The sequence below is a fragment of the Neoarius graeffei genome, chromosome 8, assembly GCF_027579695.1.
Source record: "Neoarius graeffei isolate fNeoGra1 chromosome 8, fNeoGra1.pri, whole genome shotgun sequence".
NCBI lineage: Eukaryota > Metazoa > Chordata > Actinopteri > Siluriformes > Ariidae > Neoarius > Neoarius graeffei.
Window position 1 is genome coordinate 19,127,891 of NC_083576.1, and position 20,045 is coordinate 19,147,935.

The window sequence follows — 20,045 nt, forward strand, 5'->3', positions numbered from 1 at the left end:
GGTCCATAACGTACTGAATTTCGTTCTTGCTTTGTGAAGGTCCCTTCTCCCAATTTTCCCTCAGCACGTCCAGGATGCCGCGCGGCTTACGCCCATATAATAATTCGAATGGGGAGAACCCCGTGGAGGCTTGGGGGACCTCTCGCACTGAGAACAACAAGGGTTTGAGCCACTTATCCCAATTACGTGCGTCCTCACTTACGAATTTTTTAATAATATTTTTGAGGGTGCGGTTGAACCGTTCCACTAAACCGTCCGTTTGTGGGTGATACACGCTGGTGCGGCTCGGCTTAATCCCCAATAACCCATACAGTTTGCGCAGAGTTCGTGACATAAACGTAGTGCCTTGATCAGTCAGAATCTCTTTCGGGATTCCAACTCGGGAGATGACGCGGAAGAGCGCCTCTGCAATACTGCGTGCTGAGATATTGCGCAGAGGCACGGCTTCCGGGTATTGCGTTGCATAGTCCACCAGAACTAATATAAAGTGGTACCCTTGTGCTGACTGATCTAATAGCCCAACGAGATCCATTCCAATTCTCTCAAATGGGGTCTCGATTAATGGAAGAGGGCGCAAAGGCGCTTTTGGAATGGCCGCTGGATTTACTAACTGGCATTTGCAGCATGCCGTACACCACCTACGGACATCGCCGTGAATCCCCGGCCAATAGAATTGGGCCATTATTCGGGCTAGTGTTTTATCCTGCCCCAAGTGTCCAGCCATGGGATTAAAGTGAGCCGCCTGGAATACCAATTCCCAGCAGCTCTTCGGAATTAAAAGCTGTGTGACTCGCTCTTTAGTTTGAGTGTCCTGCGTCACTCAGTATAATCTATCCTTCATAATTGCGAAGTAGGGGAAGGACGGGGTGGCGTTCGGCTGGAGCGTTTGACCATTGATTACTCTCACTTGGTCAAACGCATGCCGCAGAATCTCGTCTCGCGACTGCTCTAATGGGAAATCCACGAGGGATTCCCCAATAGAGAGAGGAGGAGCCGGCGGCTCCTCAATCTGACGCGGAGATGACGTAGACGGCTCTGTGACAGCTGCTCCCGCCAAAGCGACACCGGGACCTCCCCCTGTCAAATGGCAGGACCCACTCTTTACTAGGCGTGTCATTAAACCCCGAAATCCCGGCCAATCAGTCCCCAAAATTAAAGAGTGGGTAAGGCGAGGATTAACCGCCGCCTTCACTATAAATTTTTCCCCTCTGAAAATAATGTGGACCGACACCAAAGGGTAGCGGTGTACATCCCCGTACACACACAACACCTTCACCCCTTGTGCTCTCCCCAATGCCTCGTCTTGAACCAGGCTTTGGCGATTTGAGGTCTGATTACAACCAGAATCCACCAACACCTGATATGTAGCCCCTTGGATACTCACCGGTATGCGATACGCTCCGGCCCGATTGAGGGCGGCCTCTGGCACGTCGGGGATCCGAACCACCGTGCCCACCTCCATCGCCGTGCACTGCTGTTGAAGGTGGCCCGGCTCCCCGCAGCGCCAGCAAACCGGCCCGGGCTTTCCCTCTGCACCGGTGATCTGGGGCTCACTCACCTGAGGTGGGGGAGAGACAGACACAGACAGGAGAAATGGGAGGGCACCGCGGGTGCGGCAGGCCGGCTGGGGTGGTGCTGGCCCCCGCCTCCGCGGTGGGGGAACGGGGAGAGGACGGGACACAGGAGGAGGGGGAGAGAGAGAGAGAGAGAGAGAGAGAGAAGAGGAGAGAAGAGAAGATGCCATCTGCTGTCCTGCCGCCGGGACAGCTGCCAAATGGTCCTCCGCCAGCTCGACTGCCCGATCCAGCGACGCCGGGCGGTGGCACCAGACCTACTCCGCAGTTCCTGCCAGGAAGCGAGCGACGAACTGTTCCAGTTCCACCTGGTCGATGATTCCCTCGGTGTCGCGGTTGTCGGCCCTCAGCCACCACCAGCAGGCGTCCCAGAGCTGCTGGCCAAACGCAAACGGCCGGCTGACTTCCTCCAAGTGCAACGCGCGGAAGCGCTGGCGCTGCTGTTCTGGAGTGCGCCCCACGCGCTGGAGGACGGCCCGGCAGAGGTCCGCGTAGGCCAGCCAGCGGTCGGCGGGGAGCTGTAGCGCGGCCAGCTGTGCCTCTCCCGATAGCAGGGGGAGGAGGTGCGCTGCTCGCTGCTCCATCGGCCACCCCGAGGCTTCGGCGACTTGCTCGAAGAGCGTGATGAACGCCTCGGGGTCATCCTGCGGGCCCATCTTGGTGACAGTGAGGGGAGATGGGCCCGCGGTTGGAGCCCTGGTGGACCCCGCCGACGCGAGGAGGTGCCGGAACGCCTCCCGATCTTCATGTTGGGCCAACACCAGGGCCTCGAACCGCTCTTCTTGCTCCTTTTGGAGGGTGAGTAGCGCCTGGTGCTGGCGTTGCTGGGCCGTGGCGAGGGCGTGGACCAGTTCGGCGAATGGGGAGGACTCCATGGGGCTGTTAGGCTGCTGTGCTCCAATTTTCCCAGGTTTCGGCACCACTGTAGCAGTTCTTACGGAGGGGTGGAGGACAGAGTACGGCAGGACAGAGATCAGGTTCAACAAATCATTTTATTGTTACACTTTTCAGTGAACACACTATGTTGGGCACAGACACACGCGCACACACACATCAGGTGTATGGTTCGGGAGAGATCTCCTCTGCTCTCGCGCTCCCTCCCTAAATAGGGCGCGGTCACTGGGAAGACACACAAACAGGTTAATTGCTCTCAGGTGTAGTGATTCTGCCACTCACCTTCCCTGACTCCGCCCTCCTGTCACAGACCGGCGCTTGACCACGCCCCCGCTGCCACATTGTTATTATTATTATCCATCCATGCATCCATTATCCATAACCACTTATCCTGTGCAGGGTCACGGGCAAGCTGGAACCTATCCCAGCTGACTATGGACAAGAGGCAGGGTATACCCTGGACAAGTCACCAGATCATTGCAGGGCTAACACATAGAGACAAACAACCATTCACATTCACGCCTACGGTCAATTGCTGGGTTTCACGTGATGTCAAATCCACCTCATTAGTTTTTCAAAACTTTCACTGGTGGTCTACCAAAGTTCAGTTGACAAAGCATTTATATGGAGAAGGTGCATTACTCACATGAAAAATGCCTTACGCTTGCGTTGTTTTGGGTTGTTTGAATCGATCAAACTGTGAAACTGATAAAAGTTTCTTCAGGGTTCCCCATGAGCTAATAAAACAGGCTGAACGAACAAAGGATTTCCCAAAAAGACATCAAGCAAGGTGGCTTTTGAACCTCTTGCTGAAATCGAAGGGAGCCGAGTTGAACCATGCTCGAGTTTGCAGTGATCACTTGGTGAAAGGATTATATATCCCTCTCAGCTATGTCCTTAGTGTTTTCCAAGTACTTTTCTTGCTGTGTCGTTATTTTACTGTCCTTTTTTTTTGTCATGAAGCGCTAAAGTCCCCAGCTGTTTCTTTGTTTACTCCTCACCCCTCACAAAGTCCATATGCATGAAGGTCGCGACAAAATTCTGACCCAGCCATACAGTTACAATGCGCTATGATCACTTCTCTGTTTTGTTTAACTAAGATCCAGGTCTTTAAAGGGGTTTCTGATGATCTTTGTGAATGATTTACCTGAGAGATAAGAGCCAAAACAAGTGAGAATCAAGCGAACTGTTGTTTGTTTACACTTCAACTTACAGTGCTTTGTTATAAAGACACGAACGAAAAACTTAAAAAAAACCATACTGACATGGGCAAAAACAATACAGGATTCATTCAGCAGCAACTTGATACTGAAGTCCTTTACCCAGCCATACTGTATATAAAAAAGTTGTAAGCCTCCATACTCTTCCACGCTTTCATCTGTTTTGCAGTGTAGAAGGATGTCTGCAACACCAGATAGTTCGAGATGTCGGGGAACTCGACTGAAGGGTAGTTTTAGAGATCATATGACAAATCCTTCTTTCCCAGACTGTAGGGGTCGATTCCATTGCACATAGCAATCTTCTGAATATATCTAAAGTGAGCAGTGGCTTCTAGATTACTAGCATACTCTTATAAGTTATCGCTAGTTGTTTGCACTACGGCAGCTGTTTAGACAACCAGCTATTTCACTTCCGGTAAAACTGCTAAGAAAAGTCACGTGACTGAAACCCAGCAATTTAGAGCCACCAGTTAGCCTAACCTGCATGTCTTTGGACTGTGAGGGAAACCGGAGTACCTGGAGGAAACCCACGCAGACATGGAGAGAACATGCAAACTCCACAGAAAAAGGCCCTTGTCAGCCGCTGGGCTCGACCCAGAACCTTCTTGCTGTGAGGTGACAGTGCTAACCACTACACCACCATGCTGCCCATTATTATTATTATTATTATTATTATGTATTAGAATGCTTTAGAGAAACAGAAAACATGGGAAGTGGAGGCCATAGGTTTTCACTCTTTTTTGTCACCGAGGGACTGCTTTATCTGCAAAATTATTTCCAGTACAGATTTATTTTTTGAACATTTCAAACTATTCCTATACAGTGCACTGTTCATTATTCAAATAGATACATGGACAAAATGGCTATTTATTGGAGTTGTTGTTGTTAAAATATATTGATACAGTTTTTAATTCATTGTTCTCTCAAATCAACTCTAAACCGTGATGCTCCCAGCACCATGTTTCACAGCTGGAAGGAGGTTTTGGAGTTGGTGTGTGGCACCTTTTACCCTCTTTTCCTCCATACATAGCATTGTGGATTTTTGCCAAGTTTATCTTATGTCTTGTATCCACAGAACATTTTCTATAGAAGTGTTATCAAACATTCAGGTGGGTTCTTTTGGCAAACTTGAGATGTGCAACACTTTTTTTTCCTCACATGAACAAAATCTTGCACAGTTTGCAGAGTCTTGTGCAGGTCTTTGGCTGTTACCCTTGTGTTCTTTTTCACCTCTTGCATGATTGCCTGTTGTGCTGTTGGTGTGCTCTTTGCAGGACGCCCACTCCTTGGGAGCGAATTTCCTCCATTTGTAGAAAAGTTGTCTTGCTGTGGCTTGATGAACGCTCATGTCTTGAGAAATGCTTGTGTAGCCTTTTCCAGCTTTGTGTATCTCTTTAGCATGTCTTCAAAGTTACTGTTAAAGTTGATAGGACAGAGGCATAGTTCACACGAATCAGTTATTCTTGAGAAAAATAGATTTCTCAGTAAGCAGACTTGTGTGCCTTCATTTAAACGGCAAAGCATCTTCCAATCTCATCTCCTTAACTGATACACCGTATTCCAATTAACTCTTGGAGAACTTGTTATCAGAGAGGTTTTCCAGCTTGCAGTGTGAATGATTCCTCAATGTGCTCAATGAAGACTTGAAAACTCCTAATCTATGGGTGTTATATTATTTTAGTCAAATTATGTTTGCCTATAATTGTGATGTACCTGAATGAAGCTCAGACCATATTATATGAGTATTCAATGCAAAAACTCGGGTAAGTCCAAAGAGTTTACAAGCATTTTCTTGTCATCAAACCCATCTACTATTTTCTATTATAAGTAGGCATATCAGGTGAAAATTCAAATTCAATCCAAATTGCTCTTAATTAATTCAGAATTGAATACAGATCAACATACTTTTTACAGAATTAAAATGTTTATCCATTCTTGAGATATTACAAATCAAAAATTGGGGAAAAAACATTTAATTTTTAGAAAACTGCTGTAATATTATGTATTCGGATCACATGGTCCAACATTATCGATTTTCGTTAATGAGGCCTCATTAACGAATAAGATCTTTTTTTTCTTAACTTTTTTTTTTTCAAGATATTTACATGGAAATTGGCAGGCATATAGATGGTTGTATACTGAATACAAAGTTTGAAAAAATAGTGAAAACCAATGAAGCAAATTAGTATTTAATTAGTAATAATTATGCTAATTAGGTAAACATGTTAAATGGGTACACTCTCTTCTTCAGAGTTTCACCAAATGGCTTTATTTTTGCCATATAAAGCTGATCTTAACTCTATATATTAACTCTGATTTATACATCACAAAGAAGGATAAATCATTGTTAATTATAAAATATGCATAAATAAGCACTGAAATGCCATTCATATCTACCATTCTCTATCAAAATAAAAAAAAGTAAGAAGACTATTTGTAATACCCTCTTTGTGCTCTGTAGGCCTTTGTATTTTAAAGTAGGGCCTACTAGTGTTTATATGAAAGAAGATAAATGATTATTTCAATTAATATTCACAGCTTTCAAGGCTAAATTCGAAAAAAAAAATGTGTGAGCCACATCAAATAAACATTAACTGAATTGAAATTGACACTCGCATTTCTGACTTTCGTTTTTTTTATATCATTCCAACCACTAAGATCTCAACATTTTTCATCAAAATAACTACAGTTATATTCTAAAATAGTTGTTTGACATGAATCAGCTTGATTTTTAAAAAAAAGTAGGTAAAGCTATGAAAACTCACTTCAAAGTCTCCCGTGAATCATAACATCAAAACTAGCTGACAGAAATTTTTGCTGAATACTTCATCAGAAACAGCGAGAGTGAGAGAACATCCCTCTAAAAGTTATCTGATTGATATTCATGAGTAATCCAGTTGGAAACCGATTAGAAGAGAGAGCGCCTGACCACTTTCCCGTAACTCAAAAATCACCGTCAGTTTCCTGACATCATGCGAGCAGAGAGTGTGGAGAGACCAGTATGCCTCGCTGCACATCAACGGGACACAGGTGGAGAGGGTGAAAACATTTAAATTCCTCGGAACTCACATCAGTGAGGATCTCACCTGGACACACAACACACAGCAGACCATCAAGAAGGCTCAACAGAGACTCTTCTTCCTGAGGAAGCTTAGGAAATTTGGACTGTCCACCAAACTCCTCAGCAACTTCTACAGGTGCACAATGGAGAGCGTCCTGACAAATTCCATCACTGTGTGGTACGGGAACTGCACAACTCAGGACAGAAAGGCTCTCAGCGTGTCATTAAAATGGCACAGTTCATCTGTGGAGCTGTCCTGCCCTCGCTACAGGACATTTACAACACCCGGGTCACAAAAAGGGCACAGAGCATCATCAGGGACCAAACACACCCACAACACAGACTATTCACGCTCCTACCATCTGGTAGACGCTACAGGAGTGTGAAAGCAAGGACTACTAGACTGACAAACAGTTTTTACCCCCAGGCCATCAGGCTTTTGAACCAAGGATTATAATCACCATCTACCTCTATATTTTCATCAGGCTTTTGAATCACGGATTATAATCACCATCTACCTCTATATTTCCATCAGGCTTTGAGCCACGGATTATTTTAGCAATTTTGCACAAGACATTGCACAGTATATCTACCTCTGTGTTTGCACATTGTTTGCCCCCCCCTTTTTTTTAAGACATTGCACAGTATATCTACCTCTATGTTTGCACATTGTTTGCCCCCCTTTTTTTAAATGTTATCTTCATTTTTCACTCTACCTTTATATTTTGCATTCCATATGCACTTTATATTTTATATTTCATATTTTATATATATATTTCTTTTTATTTTGGTAAGCGTAGTTTGGTCGGGCAGTTGCAAAATAAGAATTTCATTACCCAATAATAAACCGCTGTGTCTGTTATTGTGTATATGACAAATAAACATCTTGAATCTTGAATCTATTGTACCAACTTCAACCTGCCGTTACTCCCAAAGTACTGAACAGATCTTGACAAGATACATTTCTTTGGAAAGCATAAATTATAAGCTTTATAATGATAATATTCACGATATAAAATATTCAGGGGCGGCACGGTGGTGTAGTGGTTAGCGCTGTCGCCTCACAGCACGAAGGTCCGGGTTCGAGCCCCGTGGCCGGCGAGGGCCTTTCTGTGTGGAGTTTGCATGTTCTCCCCGTGTCCGCGTGGGTTTTCTCCGGGTGCTCCGGTTTCCCCCACAGTCCAAAGACATGCAGGTTAGGTTAACTGGTGACTCTAAATTGACAGTAGGTGTGAATGTGAGTGTGAATGGTTGTCTGTGTCTATTTGTCAGCCCTGTGATGACCTGGCGACTTGTCCAGGGTGTACCCCGCCTTTCGCCCGTAGTCAGCTGGGATAGGCTCCAGCTTGCCTGCGACCCTGTAGAGGGATAAAGCGGCTAGAGATAATGAGATGAGATGAGATAAAATATTCAAGAGTTAAGCAATGACAGATTTAGAAACTTAGATGAGCGTCTGCATGGACAATTTTCACAGCACAGCCAGCGAGCGTCTGATATGCCTAATATGAGATAATAAACCAAATGTATGATTATTAAACCTATTTTTGAACCAGTCTTGTTCCACTGACATATTTTTTTCTAATTTCAAACATTTAATTTCACAAGAAGCAAACTCAGAATAAGACAATTTAAAACTTGAAATGATTAACGCAATCTAAAAAAAAGCAGGCTGAAAAATATTATATTTAACATCTCATAATAAGAGATATCAGATAAATTTTCCCATGTTGAAAATATTTACAAGTGAATATTTTTGAAAATATTCACTTGCTAAGCTTCAAATTTCCACTTTTTTTTTTTTAAATTCATAGACCATCTGACTATGTTTTACAGGCCCAACCTCTGAGGACCAACATTTTTAAGGGTTTCAAGACCTTCATTTTGGAATAACTGAATGATTATTAGAAAGTTTAGGCAAGGATGAATGAGTCAAGAGTTTTAAAATGCTCCAACCTCTCACTTCTTTGAATATGCATGGGTCGACCTCCCCCGGAGCCTCATTAATTGGATGAAATCTCAATCGTTGATTTGCATAACTTATTTGATATTACTGCTAGAGGGCATTATTAAGGAGACATGATATTAGTCAATCACAGTACACCTATTAATATAAGCTCTCAATTGAATTTCTTATTCTCAGTTCGAACTTCTCATGTTTTTTTCCCCCCTCAGATCCTATGAGGAAATAATTACTTGTTTAAAGAATCATACCAGAGCTGTCATCAAATGACAAGCCTCAATCCTGCATGTGCATTAAACGGAACAGCATAATATGATTGTCTAAAAAGCTTTTGTCCCATTAGATCTAATAATTAATTACAATCTGGTATGCTGTGGAGCCCCTTAAACCCACAAAGCAGCTTCCTCCTGAGAAAGTCAGTTTGCTTAAATCATATCCATTTATCTTTGTGACAGTCTGTAGTATGTTTGTGCCTGCCTCTGTGTTTGAGATAGGGGTTTAATAAAAAAAATGTGTATCTGTTTACTGGTCCAAATAGTACTATCAGCATATGGATTTGGATTTAAACCTGAATTGTGATAGTTCTGTTCCCTAAAATATTAACACTAGTAGCCTAAGTTAAGCCATCGTTGCCATGACCAGGCAGTTACAAAGGATGAATGGACAAATGCTGTACGTTTATGTTCATTAAAATGAGTTTTGTTCATCAAGTGAGGTTCATATCTGACTGCTTGTGACTCGTGAAATGTGTGTTTTTTGTTTTTTTTTTTTGAGACCCATCAGATCCCAGTCCTGATGTAAAACTCTCATCTCAGCTAAATGCCCTGGGCACCTTTCTATCAACTTTTTCCAAAAAATGGATAGTGCACCTCCTATTCATAGCTATATCTGAGCAATAATTACTTTGAGACATTCAGTTGTCTCTTGGTTTCCCCCAGTATTCCCAATCTTTCCAATGTCCCCATTTTTTTCCCCCATATAACATTTAGGACCAGCATTGAAAGGTAAAGAGTGTGTGTGTTTCATTGCAAAAATACAAATCACTGCTTGTAAGTCATAATTAAATTCCTATGTCAGCAAAACTCATGGGATTTTCTAATAATTGAAAAGAACGAGAGCAAATGCATTCTTGATAACTGATGATTAAGAAGTTTCTGTTTCACATTAATTGTAATATACTTTTTTCTTCATTTCACCAAGATTTTTTTTTAATTTAAATTGCATTTACTTCCCCGAATAAATCTTTTTTTTTTCTTTTTAATCTGCAAGTCTTTTGACCTTGGTAAGATACACAGCTTGTTCTCAGAAGTCAAGCAAGGCTCCACTAATCAAAAGCTTATTCACTAAATAGGTCATCTGAAAGATTTCATGGAAATCACGGTTGCCGAATGTTTTAGATTAAATGACGAATTAAAAGTTTTAAGCATGTTTGCCACAAATAAGGAACTGAATGTAGCTGAGGTATACAGGAATGGTAGAAAGTAAATAATGTGTCAAAACCTTAATCATTGAAAAGTGGTAACCATCCAAAAATGTACACAAGTAAATGAAATAAATTGCAAATGTAAATGATTTTGACTGAAGCTTTCAGGTGAAAGCTGACTTTTATTATATATCTAAATATATCTAATAGAAGATAGGTTGAATTTTATGGCTGTCATTTTTCCTGATGGCGGCATGGTGGTGTAGTGGTTAGCGCTGTCGCCTCACAGCAAGAAGGTCCTGGGTTCGAGCCCCGGGGCTGGCGAGGGCCTTTCTGTGTGGAGTTTGCATGTTCTCCCCGTGTCCGTGTGGGTTTCCTTTGGGTGCTCCGGTTTCCCCCACAGTCCAAAGACATGCAGGTTAGGTTAACTGGTGACTCTAAATTGACAGTAGGTGTGAGTGTGAATGGTTGTCTGTGTCTATGTGTCAGCCCTGTGATGACCTGGCGACTTGTCCAGGGTGTACCCTGCCTTTCGCCCATAGTCAGCTGGGATAGGCTCCAGCTTGCCTGCGACCCTGTAGAAGGATAAAGCGGCTAGAGATAATGAGATGAGATGAGATTTTTCCTGATAATTTCTTCTCTCTGTTTTTGCCGATCATATGCATGACTTAGACTACATGGTTCTACTATGAATTAATCACAAGTCAATCAATCAAATCAAAGTCCTTCCCAAGCCATGTGGTGCATAGGGCAGCGCCGATCTCTGTTTCCGTAGCCCTCGGCCTCTCACATAGCTAGGGTTACAGTCGAGGCAGGGCCATTAGCAGCATTTTAAAATCACCAAGGTCTGTGATGCGCGCAAAGCGCACACTGAAAAATTTGACATATTTAAATGAATTACATGTCACACAAGAGCTCTACTCCTGAAATTACTTTTAATGGTGTTTGAACTGAATATCATCAGTTTTGAAAAAAAAAATCATGTATGTGGCAAGAGTAAGAATAATTTAAGCTTGTTTAATGGTTTGATCTGGCCCAAGCAATGAGGACAAAACTGTGCTGCTTCGAAAATGTAAATTTAACAACTTCATGAAAGTGCACTGATGGTTACCATGAAAAAAACTGTGTCTACTGCACTGCATTCCTCCCCTGAGTCATGCGCTCATTCGCTTTTGTGTTCTTGGTCTCAGAGCCGCGCGCATGAAACAGACACAGAAGACAGAATCAATATTTAACATAAATAACAATGCACTTTTTACAGAGACGTTTAAATGTTATTCTTTATTTTTTTTTTATCCAGTTCAATATGTAGCGTACAAATGTATTTTCAGTTCTTAAAAATGACCGAGGTCCAGACCTCGGTGGCCTCATAGCTGGCTACGGCCATGAGTGGGGGGCTAGTCCTCTGGTAACCGCAAGAGTTTGACTCCCCACTCACATCTGTATTGCAGCATGCCTTGCCAGACGATACCATTTTTATGATGGTCTTTGGTATGACCCGAGCATGAGTAGAACTCACAATCTCCCGATCGAGAGGTGGACATGCTAACCACTAGGCCACTAATCACAAGTCAAATTTCATGTAAATAACCAATATGTACCATTTGCTCGAATTTGACATTCATGGTGCTGTAACAATCTCTGGGCTCATTTGGTTTTCCTGTTTGGGTCATAACAGTAGGTATCTTATTAAAAAATGCGTAACAGCATTTTTTTTTCACCTTCAGTTTGACTCTCATTTTGGATTTGTATGATGTATTTTTTTTTCGTAAAAACACTAACCTGCACTTGCATCCACTTCAGAACTATTTCATGATATTGTTTAACCTGGCATTAACAATAAAAAAGACACCTTAGTTAGTTGGTTAATGTTTGCAGAATAGTTAGCAAATTAGTAAATATCATACTCGCAAATTAAATGGTGTTCATGCAAGGGATGCAAAGCAGACACCTTCTTTGCCTTGTCCACCATATGGAAACATAGTAAGTGTACTTAGGCAGGGCCTCTTCCTCAATTTCCACATATACATCTTCAAACACACATGGATAGCTATAGCATTAACTTCTTGGTAGTTGCTTTTGACAGTTATGAAACTGTTTGAAAGCTAACCAGCCAAAATTGTTATTTGTTTGAAGTAAAATATAAGTTTTCTTGCAAATTAAATTAAGTATCTAAGTATTAATACAGGGTGGCACGGTGGTGTAGTGGTTAGCACTGTCGCCTCACAGCAAGAAGGTCCAAGTTCAAGCCCTGTGGCCGGCCTTTCTGTGCGGAGTTTGCATGTTGTCCACGTGGGTTTCCTCCGGGTGCTCCGGTTTCCCCCACAGTCCAAAGACATGCGGGTTAGGTTAGCTGGTGACTCTAAATTGACCATAGGTGTGAATGGTTGTCTGCATCTATGTGTCAGCCCTGTGATGACCTGGCGACTTGTCCAGGGTGTGCCCTGCCTTTCGCCTGTAGTCAGCTGGGATAGGCTCCAGCTTGCCTGTAACCCTGTAGAACAGGATAAAGCAGCTAGAGATAATGAGATGAGAATATTTTTATAATACTTAAGCATAGTAATGAAGTACAACTACTCATGCATATTCCATTCCTGAAAGTATCATTGTAGTAGGCATATCAGACACTCACTGGCTGTGCTGTGAAAATCGTCCATGCAGACGCTCATCTAAGTTTCCAAATCTGTCATTGCTTAACTCTTGAACATTTTCTATCATGAATACTATCATTAAAAAGCTAATAATCTCTGCTTTCTGAATAAATTTATCTTGTTAAGATCTGTTCAGTACTTTGGGAGTAATGGCAGGTTGAAGTTGGTGCAACAGAGTGCATTCTCTGCTCGCGGGACATTGGGAAACTGCCAGTGTTTTTTGACTCATGGGAAAGCGGTCAGGCTCTCTCCCTTCTGATCAGTTTCTGACTGGATTATTTTTGAATATCAATCAGATAACTTTTATCGGGATGTTCTCTCGCTCTCACTGTTTCTGATGAATTATTCAGCAAAATTTTCCGTCAGCTAGTTTTGATATTATGATTCACTGGAGACTTTGAAGTGAGTTTTCATAGCTTTACCTACTTTTTTTTCCAAATCAAACTGATTCATGTCAATAAATAACTATTTTAGAATATATCCGTAGTTGTTTTGATGAAAATTATTGAGATCTTTGTGGTCAGAATGATATTAAAAAAAAAAAAACGGAAGTCAGAAACATGAGTCTCATCTCGTTATCTCTAGCTGCTTTATCCTGTTCTACAGGGTCGCAGGCAAGATGGAGCCTATCCCAGCTGACTATGGGCGAAAGGCAGGGTACACCCTGGACAAGTCGCCAGGTCATCGCAGGGCTGACACAGAGACACAGACAACCATTCACACCTACAGTCAATTTAGAGTCACCAGTTAACCTAAACTACATGTCTTTGGACTGTGGGGGAAACTGGAGCACCCGGAGGAAACCCACGCGGACACGGGGAGAACATGCAAACTTCGCACAGAAAGGCCCTCTCCGGCCACGGGGCTCAAACCCGGACTGTCTTGCTGTGAGGCGACAGCGCTAACCACTACACCACCGTGCCGCCCCAGAAACATGAGTATGAATTTCAATTCAATTAATTGGACTTGTTTATTGGATGTGGATCACACAGTTTTTTTCAAGGTTAGCCTTGAAAGCTGTGAATATTATCATTTATATTCTTTCATATAAACACTAGTAGGCCCTACTTTTGAGAAATACAAAGCCCTACAGAGCACAAAGAGGTTATTAGAAATAATCTTTTATTATTGTTTTTAATTGAGTGTACATAATTAATACTAATTTGCATCATTTATTTTTTACTAATTTTTCAAATTTTGTATTCAGTATACGACCATCTATGTGCCTGCACATATGTTTACATGTAAATATCTTGAAAAAAAGTTATTAAGAAAAAAAATATATATTTGATCTCATTCATTGATGAGGCCCATTTTGGAACATGTGATCCTAATACATAATATTATGGCAGTTTTCTAAAAATTAAGCTGTTTTTTCAATCTTTGATTTGTAATATCTCAATAACGGATAAACATATTTTAATCTGTAAAAAAAGTATGTTGTTCTGCATTAAATTCTGAATTCAATGAGAGCAATTTGGATTGAATTTGAATTTTCACCTGATATGCCTAATTGTAGTATCACAGAAAACCTATTGATGCAGCTCTTCTAGTACGAAGACAGGCACAGTTTGCCTTTATTACTGCCTTTATTACTGCAGTCTACCTTTATTACCTCGCTTTCAATCATGGCTGAAGTGCCCTTGAGCGAGGCACCTAACCCCCAACTGCTCCCTGGGCGCTGAAGCATAGCTGCCTACTGCTCTGGGTATGTATGTGTGTTCATTGCTCACTTGGGTTTGCATTCATATGTTCACTGCTTCAGATTGGTTAAATGCAGAGGAGGAATTTTGCTGTGCTTGAGTGTACATATGACAAATAAAAGCTTCTGCTTCTTTTCTTCCCAAAATGTTTCTCAGCTTGAGTTAGTGATATTATGGGAACAATCCAGCGAAATATTTCACTACAAATAGCAAAGTAAACTGCATGAAGGGAAATGATAAATCTCTTTCCTTTTGCTTTCTTCCTTGTGTAATATGTTCAATTCAGACTATCTTTACAAACATGATTATCAATAATCATATCTTCTGCAATGTGTATGCCTTATTCATAGTCAGCGACAAGAAAGTGAATTTTATTTGGCAAACAATGCATTCTGTCTGTCTGCATGATTTTCATATTGGCTATGATTTTCTCTCTTTTATAGGGAGGAATCTGAATTTTATAGGACAAGGTTTTGAATTTAAAAAAGTGAATCATGGAATAACATGGAATCATGGAATAACAATAGCACAAGATAACTAGATAAAGTGAACTTATATTGCTTTTATTGTATCAGCTGCATTATAAAGTATAATAGTAATATGTATTATTTCAATTTACTTCCTAAATTAGACATACATCACATTTTAGTATCTCATTTATATGTAACAGTTATTCCATGAAATCGAGTCGTACATGAGCTTATAACCGTCGAGGCGCTATGCAGAACAACTGTTTTATTCTATCCACATTCACTGGATTTTGAGAAACAAAGCATTTTTTTTGCAAATTCAATAAATAAAAACTTTATACAAATAATTTCCGCTTAGAATGTAAACAAACCGTCGAAATGGCAGTAGCAATTTGTGAAAAATGCTGTAATAATAATTCTTGAAAAATAAAAATAAAAGATATGTTCTTACCATCAAACAATTGTATTCCATATTTGTTGCTTTTTTTTGTATTTTGGGTTTTTTTCCTTCTTCTTCTTCTTCTTCTTTAGGGTTTTTTTTTTGGTGGTTGGCAAACCAACTAGGTGCATTACTGTCATCAACTGGGCTGGAGTGTGGAACAGGACATATTGAGGGGAAGAAAAAATATATATATTCTTTTAACTATTTCTGTTTCTTTTAAATATTTGATAACAAATTTTGGGGTTTTGTTTTTGATAAGAGTTTTTATTTTGTCCTTGGTTGGTTCAGCAACACACTCTACCATTTTGTTTTTCTCTACTCATGGCATATGAGCTGATAGCCTAGTAGTAGGAGATATATATATGGCCTAGTGGTTTGCGTGTCCGCCTCTCGATTGGGAGATCATGAGTTCTGTTTACGGTCGGTTCATAAGAAAGACCATCATAAAAATGGTACCTACTGCTGTCTGGCAAGGCATGCTGCAATGCAGATGTGAGTGGGGAATCAAACTCTTGCAATTATCAGAGGACTAGACCCCCACTGTAACACTAGCTTTGTAATAGGTGAGAGGCCTAGGGCTATGGAAACAGAGATCAGTGCCACATGGCATGGGAAGGGACTTTGACTTATATATATATATATATATATATATATATATATGCACACACTCTATATTCATATATCTACATTAATATTCACTTGTTGTTCCCTTTATTTGGGAAAAAAATCAGGCAATGATTGTCTAAAGTTCAACTCCTCAGTTTGAGTGATCTTGTGCCTATTATAGCTTCAGAGTCTTCTTGTTGGCTGACAGGAGTGGAACCCAGTATATCGTGCAATATGTTGTAAAGTAAGGTGGTTTTTTTTTTTTTAATAGTTACTGTAGACTTCCTGTTAGCTCAGAATTGTGGTCACTGGATGTTTTTGCACCATTCTTTGCAAAACTAGAGATTGGTGTGTGTGTGTGTGTGTGTGTGTGTGTGTGAAAATCCCAGGAGAGCTGCAGCTTCTGAAATACTCAAACCAGCACATCTCGCAGCAAAAACCATGCCACTGACAAAGTCACATTTTTGCCTCTTTCTGTTGTTTGATTTAAGCATTTTGAAGAGCCTGACCTGCCGCTGCATGATTCTGTGCATTGCACAGGCATACAGGTATTCCTATTAAAGTGGCCTGTGAGTGCATTTGTGAAATATAGGTAATTGGACAGTTACATAAATTTCAAAGATAGTAAATTTATCAAATATTTGTGTTGGTGGCATTACTGTTAATTTCCGCGAGTTAAACTGGAATGTATGATCATTATGAATAATCAATATTTTTCACCAATCAATATTTCTTGTTTTAGAAAAACACAAATCTCCTTGACTGAAAAATTACTTTAACAGAATTATAAAGTGCATCAATGCCTTTTATAATTCATGAGCCGATGATTAATTCGAGTTCACCTAGCTTACACAACAAATTATTTGATTTAACACTAAATCTTAACTTAATTGTGCTGTTTTGACATTTTATGCCATGTTCAAGGTATCCACAAACAGCCAAGCCTCTTGTGAGAAAGAGATGTCAGACAATAAACCTAATAGAGCTTGCAATTTAGAAATAATACTCATTGGACAACCTGAAAGGTTAATGTAGTTTAGCTGAACAAAACAAATACTTTGGCCGGTGCTGAACAGATTATGCATTGCTGGTGCTAATTAACTCAGCTCAATAACAGGGACACAATTCAAGACCCAAGCCAGAACTGTCCTTTCAAACTCTATTGTTTATTTTAAATTAAGAACCAAGCACCAAGCAGAATGTATTTTGCATTTACTCAAAAGAGTTGGAATGCAATCCCGTTGTAATTAAGAGATTTTGAAGTGCTCTAGTGAATTTTGGTCAAACGTATTAATGGACTTTCTATTCACTAAGATTTACATTTCCTACAATATGAACAGGGAGCCGGTCTTTGACACGAGACCAGTATTTTTAGCACCAAGTACAGCTCCCTGTTGCGAAATGCCAACAAGGGCTCAATACTGGATTCCCCAGGACAGAGAAGAGAAGAAAGGCTTTCCTTTTTCTGGAATTCAATTAAGCCCTTTGCTTGCCTGCAGAGAAAGTTGAGAGAGACCAAGGCCCAAAGAGAATAATCATATGGCAATAATACCAAGCAATTAAACATGGATCCTCTGTGGTATTTCTGGCCCTTCAAATTTTAGTTTTTTTCCGACTTTTTCTTTTCACTCTCTCTGGGGTATCTCCTTTGGGCATTAGACAAAATGAGAAGCTTTTCAAATCTGAAATAGAAGCTTATTTCCATCCCAACTATTAGGATCCAAGTTTTAATCCAGCCCTGGCTTTGACAGAATGAGTGATACACTCCTGGTAGATGAGGGAAATTGTTAATTAACTATTAAGCTAGATATATAACCAAATAGGAATACAAAACAAATATGATTATTAATACACATCTGAAAAAATAAACTGGGGACAGACTATTCCAGAAAGTTTACACAGGGCATCAGATTGAGACTAGAGATGTTCATTGGGACATTATTATTATTATTATTATTATTATTAGTAGTAGTAGTAATTTTATCATTTCATTTATTGGTAAATTTCCTGATGTCACATGGTAACAAGGATGTCCCAATCTCTGGACAATGAATTACACTGAGTAGATCTTACCATAACCAGGCTTGTAGTACTCGAGTCCAGGACTCGGACTTGGACTTGTGCATTAACTGCATTAGGACTCAGAAAATGGAGACAAGGACTCTGATTTTTTCTTTATTTTTTGTAACATGCCATAATCATTTGGAATAAGATATTTTTATCTACATTAATTTTGTACTAATTTTGTGTCAGAGTGTCACACCTGTGAACCTTGGCGCATGCATCAGATAGACTCTCAGGCACGCACTGGACAGCGCACGCACCAAGCAAAGTCTCGTGCATGCCTTAAACGACTCGCACCTGCACAGGATTAAGGCACAATCAGTGTGCCTATAGAAAAACTGTGAAAACACACTTACTTTGCGAAGTATTGAGTTGCGTTGCTGACACATTACTGAGCCTTATTTCCTTGTTTGGTTTCCTGATCCCTTATTTCCTGTTTCTCATCTTTGATTCTGCTGAGTCTACAATAGCCTGTTTGTGCGTCGCTTGACCTATTGCCTGTTTCACCGTTTTACGATTTTGCCTGCCATTCTGGATTGTTTACCCGTCTTCACTTGTATTAATAAACACACCTTCTGCACTTACATCCATCTCCCAACCATCTCTGACAGAATACTTCACATTCTCTGGCAAAGAGAATGCACATTCACCTGTTCATACGTCATGTTCAGGAACAAACTAATGTTAATGGTGCTAAAGCAGCCACCATCAAATGGTGCGGTTGGAATGTTGGACTCAACTCAGACTTGACTCGGCTCAATAGTGGATTTGACTCAATTTTTTTTAATGAGTTGGACTTGACTCGGACTTGAACATTGGGGACTCGAGACTGAACTCGGACTCGAGGTTTAATGACTTGACTGCAACACTGATCATAACAGTGCTTCATGATTGATTTTAACAAAGGTAAAACACTCTTATGGGATGGATCCCAAACACTGAGCATAAGATTCCATTTATATTTTCTGGCCTTGATATAACATTTGCTTTTAATGTAGCTTGAAGTCTGGCAACCTCATACCCACTAATGCACTATTAGCTTGGGAGAAAAAAAAAAGGATCATAAATTGATTTTTTTTTGTGTAAATCAAGCAAAGGTCACCTTTATACAGCTACTTTTAAAGAAGTCTTTAATGGAATATCTGCTTTGTCAATGTGGTCTCATTTGCAAATTTATGACTTTTTGCATTACAGTTCATTTGAAACGTTATGAAGGTTATTATTATCTGTCATATCTTTTCTTACATCATTCATGTGAAATCAAACAAAATCCACCCACACTTCACTTGCACACAATTCTCATTTGACAATCTTAACAACTTTCACAGTTATTTATGAACTACCCTGATAGCGCTGAGTAAATTATGTAAAATATTAAGATAGCATCAGCAATGACAAAATGTTCCTTAACAGAGCCTCTTTGGCAGGGATGGCTGGCATAAATGGGCTATCAGGGCTAAAATTTGGTATTGAGAAAATGCATGGCATGAACCCAGTAAGGCATTACAGACTTGAAATACATCAGTGAGACCTTATGATATAACACATTACTCAAGCCAAAAAGTTTTAAAAAGTTGACCTATTGATTGATAATAGATGTTACTGGTGCCTGGGTCTACCCAACAAAATCTGCCATCCACATAGCACCTCCTCGACAAGTTTTTTTTTTTTTTTCCCTCAGTAAGAATGATTTCAGTCTAATCAATTTCTCCATTTAGATCTTTAATAAATTGCATTTTATAAATGATATAAATGGATGTCTAGTTGCTTAATTAAATATGCTTTCAGCAATTATATTACCTTCAAACGAAGAGCAAGAAAGCTTGTAATTGGCTGCACCATTACAATGGTTTATTTGTCTAATTCCTTGTGTGTGCAGGTGCTGTGTGAATTAGTATAGCAAACTCAATTGCCGTAATATAGCAGATTGGACAAAAAGATAATTATTTTCAAGAGGGGCTCAAGCTACTGAGAAAT